General features: G+C 32.4%; 1 protein-coding gene across 3 annotated transcripts in view; it reads right to left on the bottom strand.

Annotated features, from left to right (window-relative positions):
• LOC106462350 (monocarboxylate transporter 10-like) overlaps nucleotides 1–9,296 on the bottom strand; it is a 94,795-nt gene that overhangs the window by 59,427 nt on the left and 26,072 nt on the right. The window lies entirely within an intron of this gene.

Genomic DNA, 9,296 nt, shown 5'->3' with positions numbered 1-9,296 from the left:
GTAAGTTCTCTATTGTTAACCAGGCATGGCTGAAAGGTCAATATTATAAAAATAATAAATATATATAAATTATTCTTTTTTTGTTCTAGAATGACTACAAATTATAACACAAATGTTTAGACTAAATAGCTTAAATCTCATAACATTATACATTTATATATATTTATTATTTTTATTATATTGACCTTTCAGCCATGCCTGGCTAACAATAGAGAACTTACAATGACATGGCACAAGAGCACTCATGTTACCATATCCAATAATATAAAGCTGATCATTAGTCTTTACAAAGTGACCTGTCTTGGTTGTGTTTTATTGAACTAGTATTTTGTAAAATATTGTCACATTTCAATTATTATACATTATATATGTATATACATTATTACTATATACTAAGTTCTTAAACTTATTTTTCTTAACACATGGAATGGGAAATAAAGAAGTAAATCAAACAATTATATCTTCTATTTATGACCTTTGAACTTGTTTGCTGCTTGTCATAGGTTGTTGAGCCTTATTAAATTTCGTACATGGAGGATGTGAAACAAAAATTTTTTTAAAGTTTTATATATATATTTGAAATAACTAAAAATCATAAATTACTATATTGATACCATAAAATTCCACTATAATTTATTAAGCTTAGTAACAGAGCTGTATTTGGATCTCAAAAATTGTGAAATTTCGAACAGACTAAAGACTCAACTTACCACTTTGAAGTTTTGTGTTGAAAGAATGAGATGATGTCGTAATACTTGAAAATGACTGAGAAAGCCACTAGGAAGACGTTCTGAGCTTTCGATTGGTTATTCACGTCATAGACAGAAGTAAGTGTATGTAAGGAAGCATTTCCAAAAATGGAAAGAGATGTGAGGGGCCACTGTGTTTGATTCAGTACATGAGCAATATCTCAGCAAATAGAAAAGATAGGAGATTCTTATTTTATATTCTAGCTTGTCAATATCAGTAATCTGAGTTCCTAATTAATATTTAACTATAAACTTTCTATTTTGACATCACAAACATCTAATTTAAACCAGTGCTGCATTCAACATACCATGTGACATAAAAATCTATGTTTAGGTGTGTTTTTTAATATTTACTTTTAAATTAAGAGATTAAATAATGTATAATACTAAAATTTGAATTATAATCTACAGTTTGATAACAAGCTTGTTGACATAAATTCATAAAATAATAATTCAATAAAATTTTGAATGCAAGTCAACAAATGCAATAACATGGCTTTTAACCCATAACCATGAGGAAAGAGTTAAGGAAGTTTAGAAAGATGTGCAAAATTTTGAATAAGCCTTGTTTGGAGTGATGTGTTAATTCCTTGTAACCAAAATACCAGGACAAAAACCCTTCAACCATATTATGATCGAATAGTGGAGAGATTTACCATAATTTTAAATCATTTAACTATTTATATGGGTGAACATCAGAGAACTTGAAATTGTTGTATTCCCAACTGCACTAATTTCCCTCAAATAATAAAATAGGTTCCACAGAATAACAGGAGGTTTAGCAGAAAAAGTTATGCACATTTAAATTGTATTTGCTGACTTCAACTGAGTTATGAAAGAAAGAGATTGGACACAATGTGTAACAATCTTTATTTATTCACACACACAATCAAAGAGAAACCCCAAGTGTGTTTATGGCATTGTTACCGGAGTTTTAAGAACTCTCAGTAAAAAAGTGAATCTCTCCAAATCTCCTTAAAGAGCAGTTGTAAAACTGTATGAAGAACTGTTCCAGACTGAGAAAACACAACATTATATACATTAAACAATAACAATATTCATGGGATGCATGCACCACCCACACTGTTGGTCATTTCCTTCAAGAGCATTGTAACCTCAAGGTGTTACTTGATCAGCCAATGGTAAAATTTGCTGTATACTTTTACACAGTATATTTAACTTCATACAGAAATATTTCTAGGGGATAACATAAAGGATACCACAGGTGAATGGCCCAGAACAATAGGTAGATAAGAAAAAAGGGACTTTCTATGTTTAAAAATTTAATACTAAATAAGGATGAGTTAAAAAACACATAGCGTGTCTGCATACTACACTTTTCCTCTCCCCCTTTATCTCTAGGCCATCCCTACCTTTTGGATCTAAAGAACAGTTGAAATAAATTAGCACTTCAGTTAAGAAACTGCTGTAAATTTCTTTTGTCCATTTAACAAAAATTTCAATTAAAATCAATTCAATAATATGAAATTTCAACATCAAATCATGGAAACACTCTTTAATACAACTCATATCAAAATACCAAATAAAACAAAATGAATTATATAAAAATGTAAACTGAAATTGCTCTGTACACAAAATAAATCCTTCATACAAAACTAAAGATACAAAACAAAATGAGCTCTTAGATATTAAGTCAAATAAAACAAACCAAAATCAAGAAAATACCAAATATAAAATAATCTTTAACCATTTAAAGGCCAAAGTTCCCCTTTTTGAGAATATGCAACTAAAATACTGTAGCATGTGTAATATTTAAATCTTATGTAAATGTACAATATATATGTCTTGTTTAATGTTTATCCGAACATGACCAATGCCATTTTGCTTGCTCTTTAGGTTTTAAATTCATTTTACATCATTTGTTTTTTGCTCCTTTTTACCAGTATCAATATGCTTTTTTCACCTTCATATTTCTATAATGAAAAAGATAAGTATATTTTCCATATATATTTCAATATATTGGTATGTAATTGGTCTTTCATATCATTGAGAAAAATGTTCAAATATTTATCAATTCTGTCTAAATACAGAACATTTTTAACAATGTTCCCGAAATGGAAACATTGGCAGATGTAGTGTACTTTATTTCCTGTTTGACAGTAACTTGAAAATACCAATCTTTGCTAAGACAATGAGAAGAGACATCCTTTTGCTCCATCAAGAGGTACTTGCATATTGCTGATAATAATAACTTGGCTGAATCAAAGCTAGCCAAAGTAATGCCACTACTTGACAGGCTTAGAAATAGTTGCCAGAAGTTTGGTAAATTTCATGAGTTTCTAAGTATAGATGAAGCTATGCTTCCATATCATGGTCATCACAGTGCAAAACAATTAATAAAAAATAAGCCTGTTCAGTTTGGATATAAAATGTGGATGTTGTGCAGTGCAAATGGCTTTTCTTATGCCTTTTCCATCTACTGTAGAAAAGAAGGATACCAAAGGTTGCCTCTTGGATTCCATATTGTCACAGAAATGCTGCAACTAGTAGTCAATACAAACCAACATGTTGTACTTTTTGATAATTTTTTTACAAGTCATAAGCTAATAATTAAGTTGGCTCAGCAAAACATTCATGCTTGTGGAACTATCCATGAGAATCGAACTGGACACTGCCCTCTCATATCAAAGAAGCAAATAGAAAAACAGGAAAGAGGATCACTTGATTTCAGTTCACATGCTAAGTGGAATAACAATAACATTGTAACTGTTGCCAGTAACTACTACGATGTCAGGCCAGTTCAGAATGCTGAAAGGTGAGTAAAGAAAGAAAATAAGAAGACAGTCAGACAGTCATATCTCAGCAACATGTACAACAAAGGAATGGGAGGTGTTGATGTATGTGACTGGATGCTGTCGTCATGCAGGCCAAGACTACACTCAAAAAAGTGGTGGTGGAACATATTTTAAAAGATTTTGAACTTATCTGTAGTTGCTACCTTTAGAAGTTTTACCAGCATGTTAACCCTACTTCAAATATTACTCATTTACAGTTTAGAAGAGAAGTAGCTCGATCTATAGTAAATGTTCAACAAGAAAAGCATCGACAAGGAGGCCCATATGCACCACCTTCCAAAACTGTTAGGTATGACAAAATAAATCACTTTCTTGAACCTTGTTCACATGGCAAATGTTCTGTGTGTATGAAAAATACCAGACTAAGGTGTACTAAGTGTGAAAAAAAAGACTACACAAGGCATGTAGTGATGTGTTCAACAGAAAATTAAATGGTCTGCTTACTTACAAAGGCAGAAAACAGATTTACATCAGTATAATGCAAAATTTTATTTCTGATCAATGAATAAAAGAAAAAAAGACCTTAGAGTTTTAAGTATTTTCAATAACATTTCCATTGTTTAATTCAATAAGTGAACAGTAATTGTTCTATGTTTTACTTACTTGTAAGAATCGAAATTGTAGTTACATAACTATAACATCTACAAAATTTTGTTTTTGCTCAATAAATAAATAAAAAAAGATTCATTTTGTAGTTTCTAGGTAGTTTTAGTCTTATTTATAGTATTTTATTCAGTAAGTAAAAATGAAATCAAGAATATTTTTTTTTTATTATTACATATAAAATACAGTATGGAAGGAATCAGAGAAAATATATATCTGACAAAAAAGTTAGACTGGTTCATCAAACAGTGAGTAAAATGAACTACCATTCTGATTTTACAGGTTTTTCATGAATGGGTCACATAGCAGCCAGTAAATGGTTAACAGTGCATCAAAAAACAAACATTTCCATAAAAGCACACCATACTAAGATTAAAAACATAACATGAATCTTTTATGTGAAAAACAATACATACATCAAGTTCAGGATACACATATACAAGGTTTCATGGGCACAATGTTAAGGAATTAAAGAAAACAACTTAGACTAGAAATTGCCCATTTTTTGTGTACCTACACACACACATACAGTGCCCAAAATGGATACATATATATTCATACATGTACATACAAAGTCATAATACAAGGGAAGATACACATACACAAATGAAAGAAGGTAATGCACAAACACAAAGGATATCATGTCATATAGGTACATACAGCAAGGATGAAGATAAAATTAAATTTGTACATGTGTTGGTACATGTTTATACTAGAATACAAAAAAATGGAAATATATTATGCAGAATGCCAGAGCTCCATATCTTTCCTTTAGCCCCAAAAGGAAGTCCTGAAGCACTGTGGTTTAGCAGATGATTTATTTGACCAATGCAGAAACTTGTGAGTTGGGGCCAGCTGAGTGAGAAGTTGCCAGACTCCTCCTTTAAGCTGTGAGGGTGGCTCCACTCTCTTCTATAGTCAGTCCTCCTCTTAATTACACAGCAAACAGGCTTCTGTCCATCCATCAGTGGTGACTGAAGTCTTACATCTGCTGAAGGGTTAGACATTGCATGATTTCTGTCAGGAGCATGGTGGGAAGTTCTAGTTTACCTGGCTGCTGAGAGTGGGTGAGTAGTCACTTAGCAAACAAATGAGGACAACAGCCAACATGGATTCTCTTGCATTGAGATCAGGAACTGTGGGAAGTCTCCCTACTAAAGGCTGGACTGATGACACCCAGCTCTCTAGTTCTTACGTGGACAGACCTTTCTAGTACTTGGACAATCCCTGAGAAGAATTCAGTTCTGGAATGGTCTTTTTTGGCTGCAGGATGCAATGTTTCTATCCACACACAATCAGGGCTCGAATGGCCAATGGACCCCAAAAAATGCCAGCAGGCCCATATAAAGTGTCTGCTAGATAGCCCATGTGGCCCCTTAAAATCAAAAGAGCAATTAAAAGTTTGATTCCACATAAACTGAGCAAAGCGTTTCATAACCGAGCAGAACTTATGACAAACCATGAATGGACCTTTGCAAATTTACAAACACTTGTCAGTATAATCCACAAATGTCATCACTATGAATGCCCATGTATTCAAAGTAAATGTACTTTCATTAATAAGAATGCATTCACTTTGTCCAATATTAAAATTTTTTGTATCAGTGTAATGGAATTGATATATACAAAATTTCATTTATAAAATTTAAAATACAGTGATGCTTTGAACTTTATAAAGATGACTACTGTTTTCAACCAAAATGCTACTTTTTTAACTTTTCATATATGACACCAAGCCTACATCAAGGCTCATACATTTGAAACATGTACATACAAGTTGTTTTTTTTGTCAACACTTTGCAAAACTAGGGAAGTAAAAATTAGAAACTTTTAATTTGTTTGGAGAATATACCTTACTGCATGTTAGGGCAAACACTTTTGAATCCAACTTTGCAGACTGCACTTGCCAAAAAAACAAACAAACATAATATTACTGTTTTACAATCGTATCACAATCGGGAATCATTGACTGTCGATAATTATAGAGCACAATCGGTCCAATTTCAATGTCATTGTGTAGTATTGTTGACAGTTTAACCTTAAAAACTGTAATGACTACAGAGAATTTACTTAAATCATATCAAATTTGAAATCGTTGAAACTATCAATAAATATGCCATACAAATAAAAATCACGATCTCTTTTCCGTTTTATATTTGAATGAGTGAAAAATAAAAATGGGGACTAACTCTGTGGCCAGTATATGATCAAAACATAACTTTATATGGTTGTTGTGAGAGACAAACAAATTACTGAGATTCATTGCCCAAATTCATCATTCACTTCAGCCATAAGGTCAAAGACTTTTGCTATAACTCTATACATTTTGAACTAAACCACTTTCTAAACCAAACAAAGTATTCCAATCAATGATCAAATAAAGAAACAGACTTTGAAAGTTTTGGTTCATAAAGAGAGAGGAATCTTCAAACTGGTTGATGAAAGATTTTTTAAATTGACCTTATTAAAAAATGCTCTTAATTGTATCTTCATTGCATAAATAATGACCAACTTTCCAACCTTGAAAAAAGAAAGAAATGACAACTTTAAATGCATCATGATAAAAATGACTTAGATTGTGCTGGTGGAATTACTTAAGATTTATCACATCCTGACTCAACACACATGCTTTCATCAAACGTGTTTCAAATCTCAGCACTTACACTGTGTCACTTTTCACATTTGCCTAAAATCACAAAATGTTAGCTATTACTGTCAATAAAGACGTATACACTCCCTTGTTAGTTACATGTGCAACAAGCAGTCTGTTATGACAATTGCTCACCTTCATGATTCTTGTTTTTCAGCCATTTGCTTCCTATTCGAAAAATCTAAAATATCTAGTTTTTGTTATTCAGAAGCAATCCAACCAATCAGCAATCACATTTGTTGAGCCACAACTAACTATAAGGTAACTTCTTGGAACTATGTATATTCATACATAATGGGACTGTTAAATGATGAAATGTAATGTTCCATAACTCTCCAATAGTTAGTTATTTTTGTAAATATTTGTATATACCTGTTTACCACTTTAAACTTATAGTAACATCCCCGAGTGACATGCACAATTCAAAAAATTGATGAAACTCCCATATTTGAAATTAATGGGACATTCCAAATTTCTAATTGCTCAGTTGTCATGCACTCTTCGGTAACCTCCCCAAACAATGAGCTAACACACAGTGATTTAGCAAAAAATGTTAGAAAATATGATTTTTCTTTTAATTTTAGGAAGGGTCTATTTTGTTACACTTTTCATTTTAGAGCAATATAAAGCAGTTATGGACTTATTTCTTAAAAAACAGACACATGCACTAAATAAACTTTTTAATAAGAGACCCAATTGTAATGAAACTTTGTTAGGAACTTCCCCTTATGATGTTGAAAAATTGTGCAAAGTTTCATACAAATTGGACTTAAACTGTGGAAGTCTTTTGTGGACAGATGGACATTAGCCTCTTATATATATATATATATATATCTACAGATAAAAATCATTTAAGTGGTCTGAAATAAAATAGTTTGACTTGTGTTGTTTTATTTTGCATAAAATACAAAATAAATTGAGATATGTGGATATCTTTAGTTTCTTTTCAATTCACATAACATCCATTACTTAATTCAGTGATTTTTCTGATAGCCTACACTATAGAGTACATTTTACAATGAGCTATAGGACTGGTCCCTAAAACTGCTTGCAAACCCCTAAACATGCATATTTTTGGGTCCTGATAATGATAGGACAATTCAATACCATGTGCAGGATCCCCAAAGATTCATTAAGCTCTGGGTTAATGGGGATAAGGCACTGGTTCAGGGGTTAACATTATAAGCTGGGCAGCAGTTAAATTTAGGTCTACCATGATGTTGATCATGGCAGGTGCATTAGTCTCCATGGGTCCCTGTCTTCGTAATGTAGATTTTGTCTTCTGATTCCCACTGGTCTGGGACATTGAGGCTCACCTGCCTACTGATTTAAATGAAAGCCCGCATGTGTCAAAGTGACAGTAACAAGAACAAAATAATGGTTCTAAATCTGACTAATTAATAATAAAATATTAGAAAGGTGATTTTTTCTTATATAGAAAAAATCAGGATTTAAATGTAAGGTCACTGAATTCTAGATGGATGGATATTGAGCTAGAAGTGTAGGGTTAAAGTTGTAATGACCCAGTTACAAAAATTCTCTGGACTAGCACTGCTTTAGGGAATAGTGTGTGAAAACTACTGCTGGGTCAAGTGCAGGGCCAGCCTTACATAAAGGCAAACCGAGGCAACTGCCTAAAGACACTGAGCTTCTAGGGGCACTGGGCACAATGAGCAGCAAGAGATAGGTTAGCTATGTAAAATTTAGACTTTATTATTACTTTGTTTATTATTAATAGTAGTAATAATACAGTAAAATACATTACCTGTCCTAGTCAGCCACCAGCACCCAGTAGCTCAACTAACAAGATATTGTATAAACATTTGCCAGTCAATCCACTCTTTATAGTTGACACCATAGCAAAATAAATACAAGCAACTCCAGTGAAAAAATGATAATTCCAGTTCATAACAACTTAATTCATATTTTGTGCTAAAAGAAAATACAACTCTTGTCACTAAATGTGAAGGAATTATATGTAAACACTTAGGTATAGTGGAGATGACTTGTGAATATTGTGTGGTCTGCTAATCATAAATTTCACTTTAATCAGCTACATTTAGTCTAAAGTCTCACTAGTCTACCCTTGATCTCCTACAACTCAGCCTCAGGACTAACTGGAGAAAAAACATCATGCCACATGTATGACTCTACCTCTCTGCAATTAAGGAACTGTATGTCCTCTGTGGAAGGTGCCCCTCCAATGTTAGACTCGTGAGGTGGTAGAAGAGGGGCATCAGTTGACTCAGTGTCTGAGACATGAACGTGAGTATTCGTATTCAAAGAACGTCTAGAAAAATGCATTTTGTTTTTTTTCGTAAAGTTAAGAAAATAAATAATAAACTCAAGCCCCACAAGAAGGATCTAAAATAATACAAAAGAAAACATTGCAAATGTAGTAACAATATTGAAGACAAACCCGCAGTAAACACGCAAGATTGTTTTCGTAATTTTTGCCATAAAGAAAAAGTGGATAAG

Source organism: Limulus polyphemus, unplaced genomic scaffold, assembly GCF_000517525.1.
Source record: "Limulus polyphemus unplaced genomic scaffold, Limulus_polyphemus-2.1.2 Scaffold1148, whole genome shotgun sequence".
In the NCBI taxonomy this organism is placed as follows: domain Eukaryota; kingdom Metazoa; phylum Arthropoda; class Merostomata; order Xiphosura; family Limulidae; genus Limulus; species Limulus polyphemus.
The sequence above is the reverse complement of the archived record's forward strand: the minus strand, read 5'-3'. Positions and strand labels throughout refer to the sequence as shown.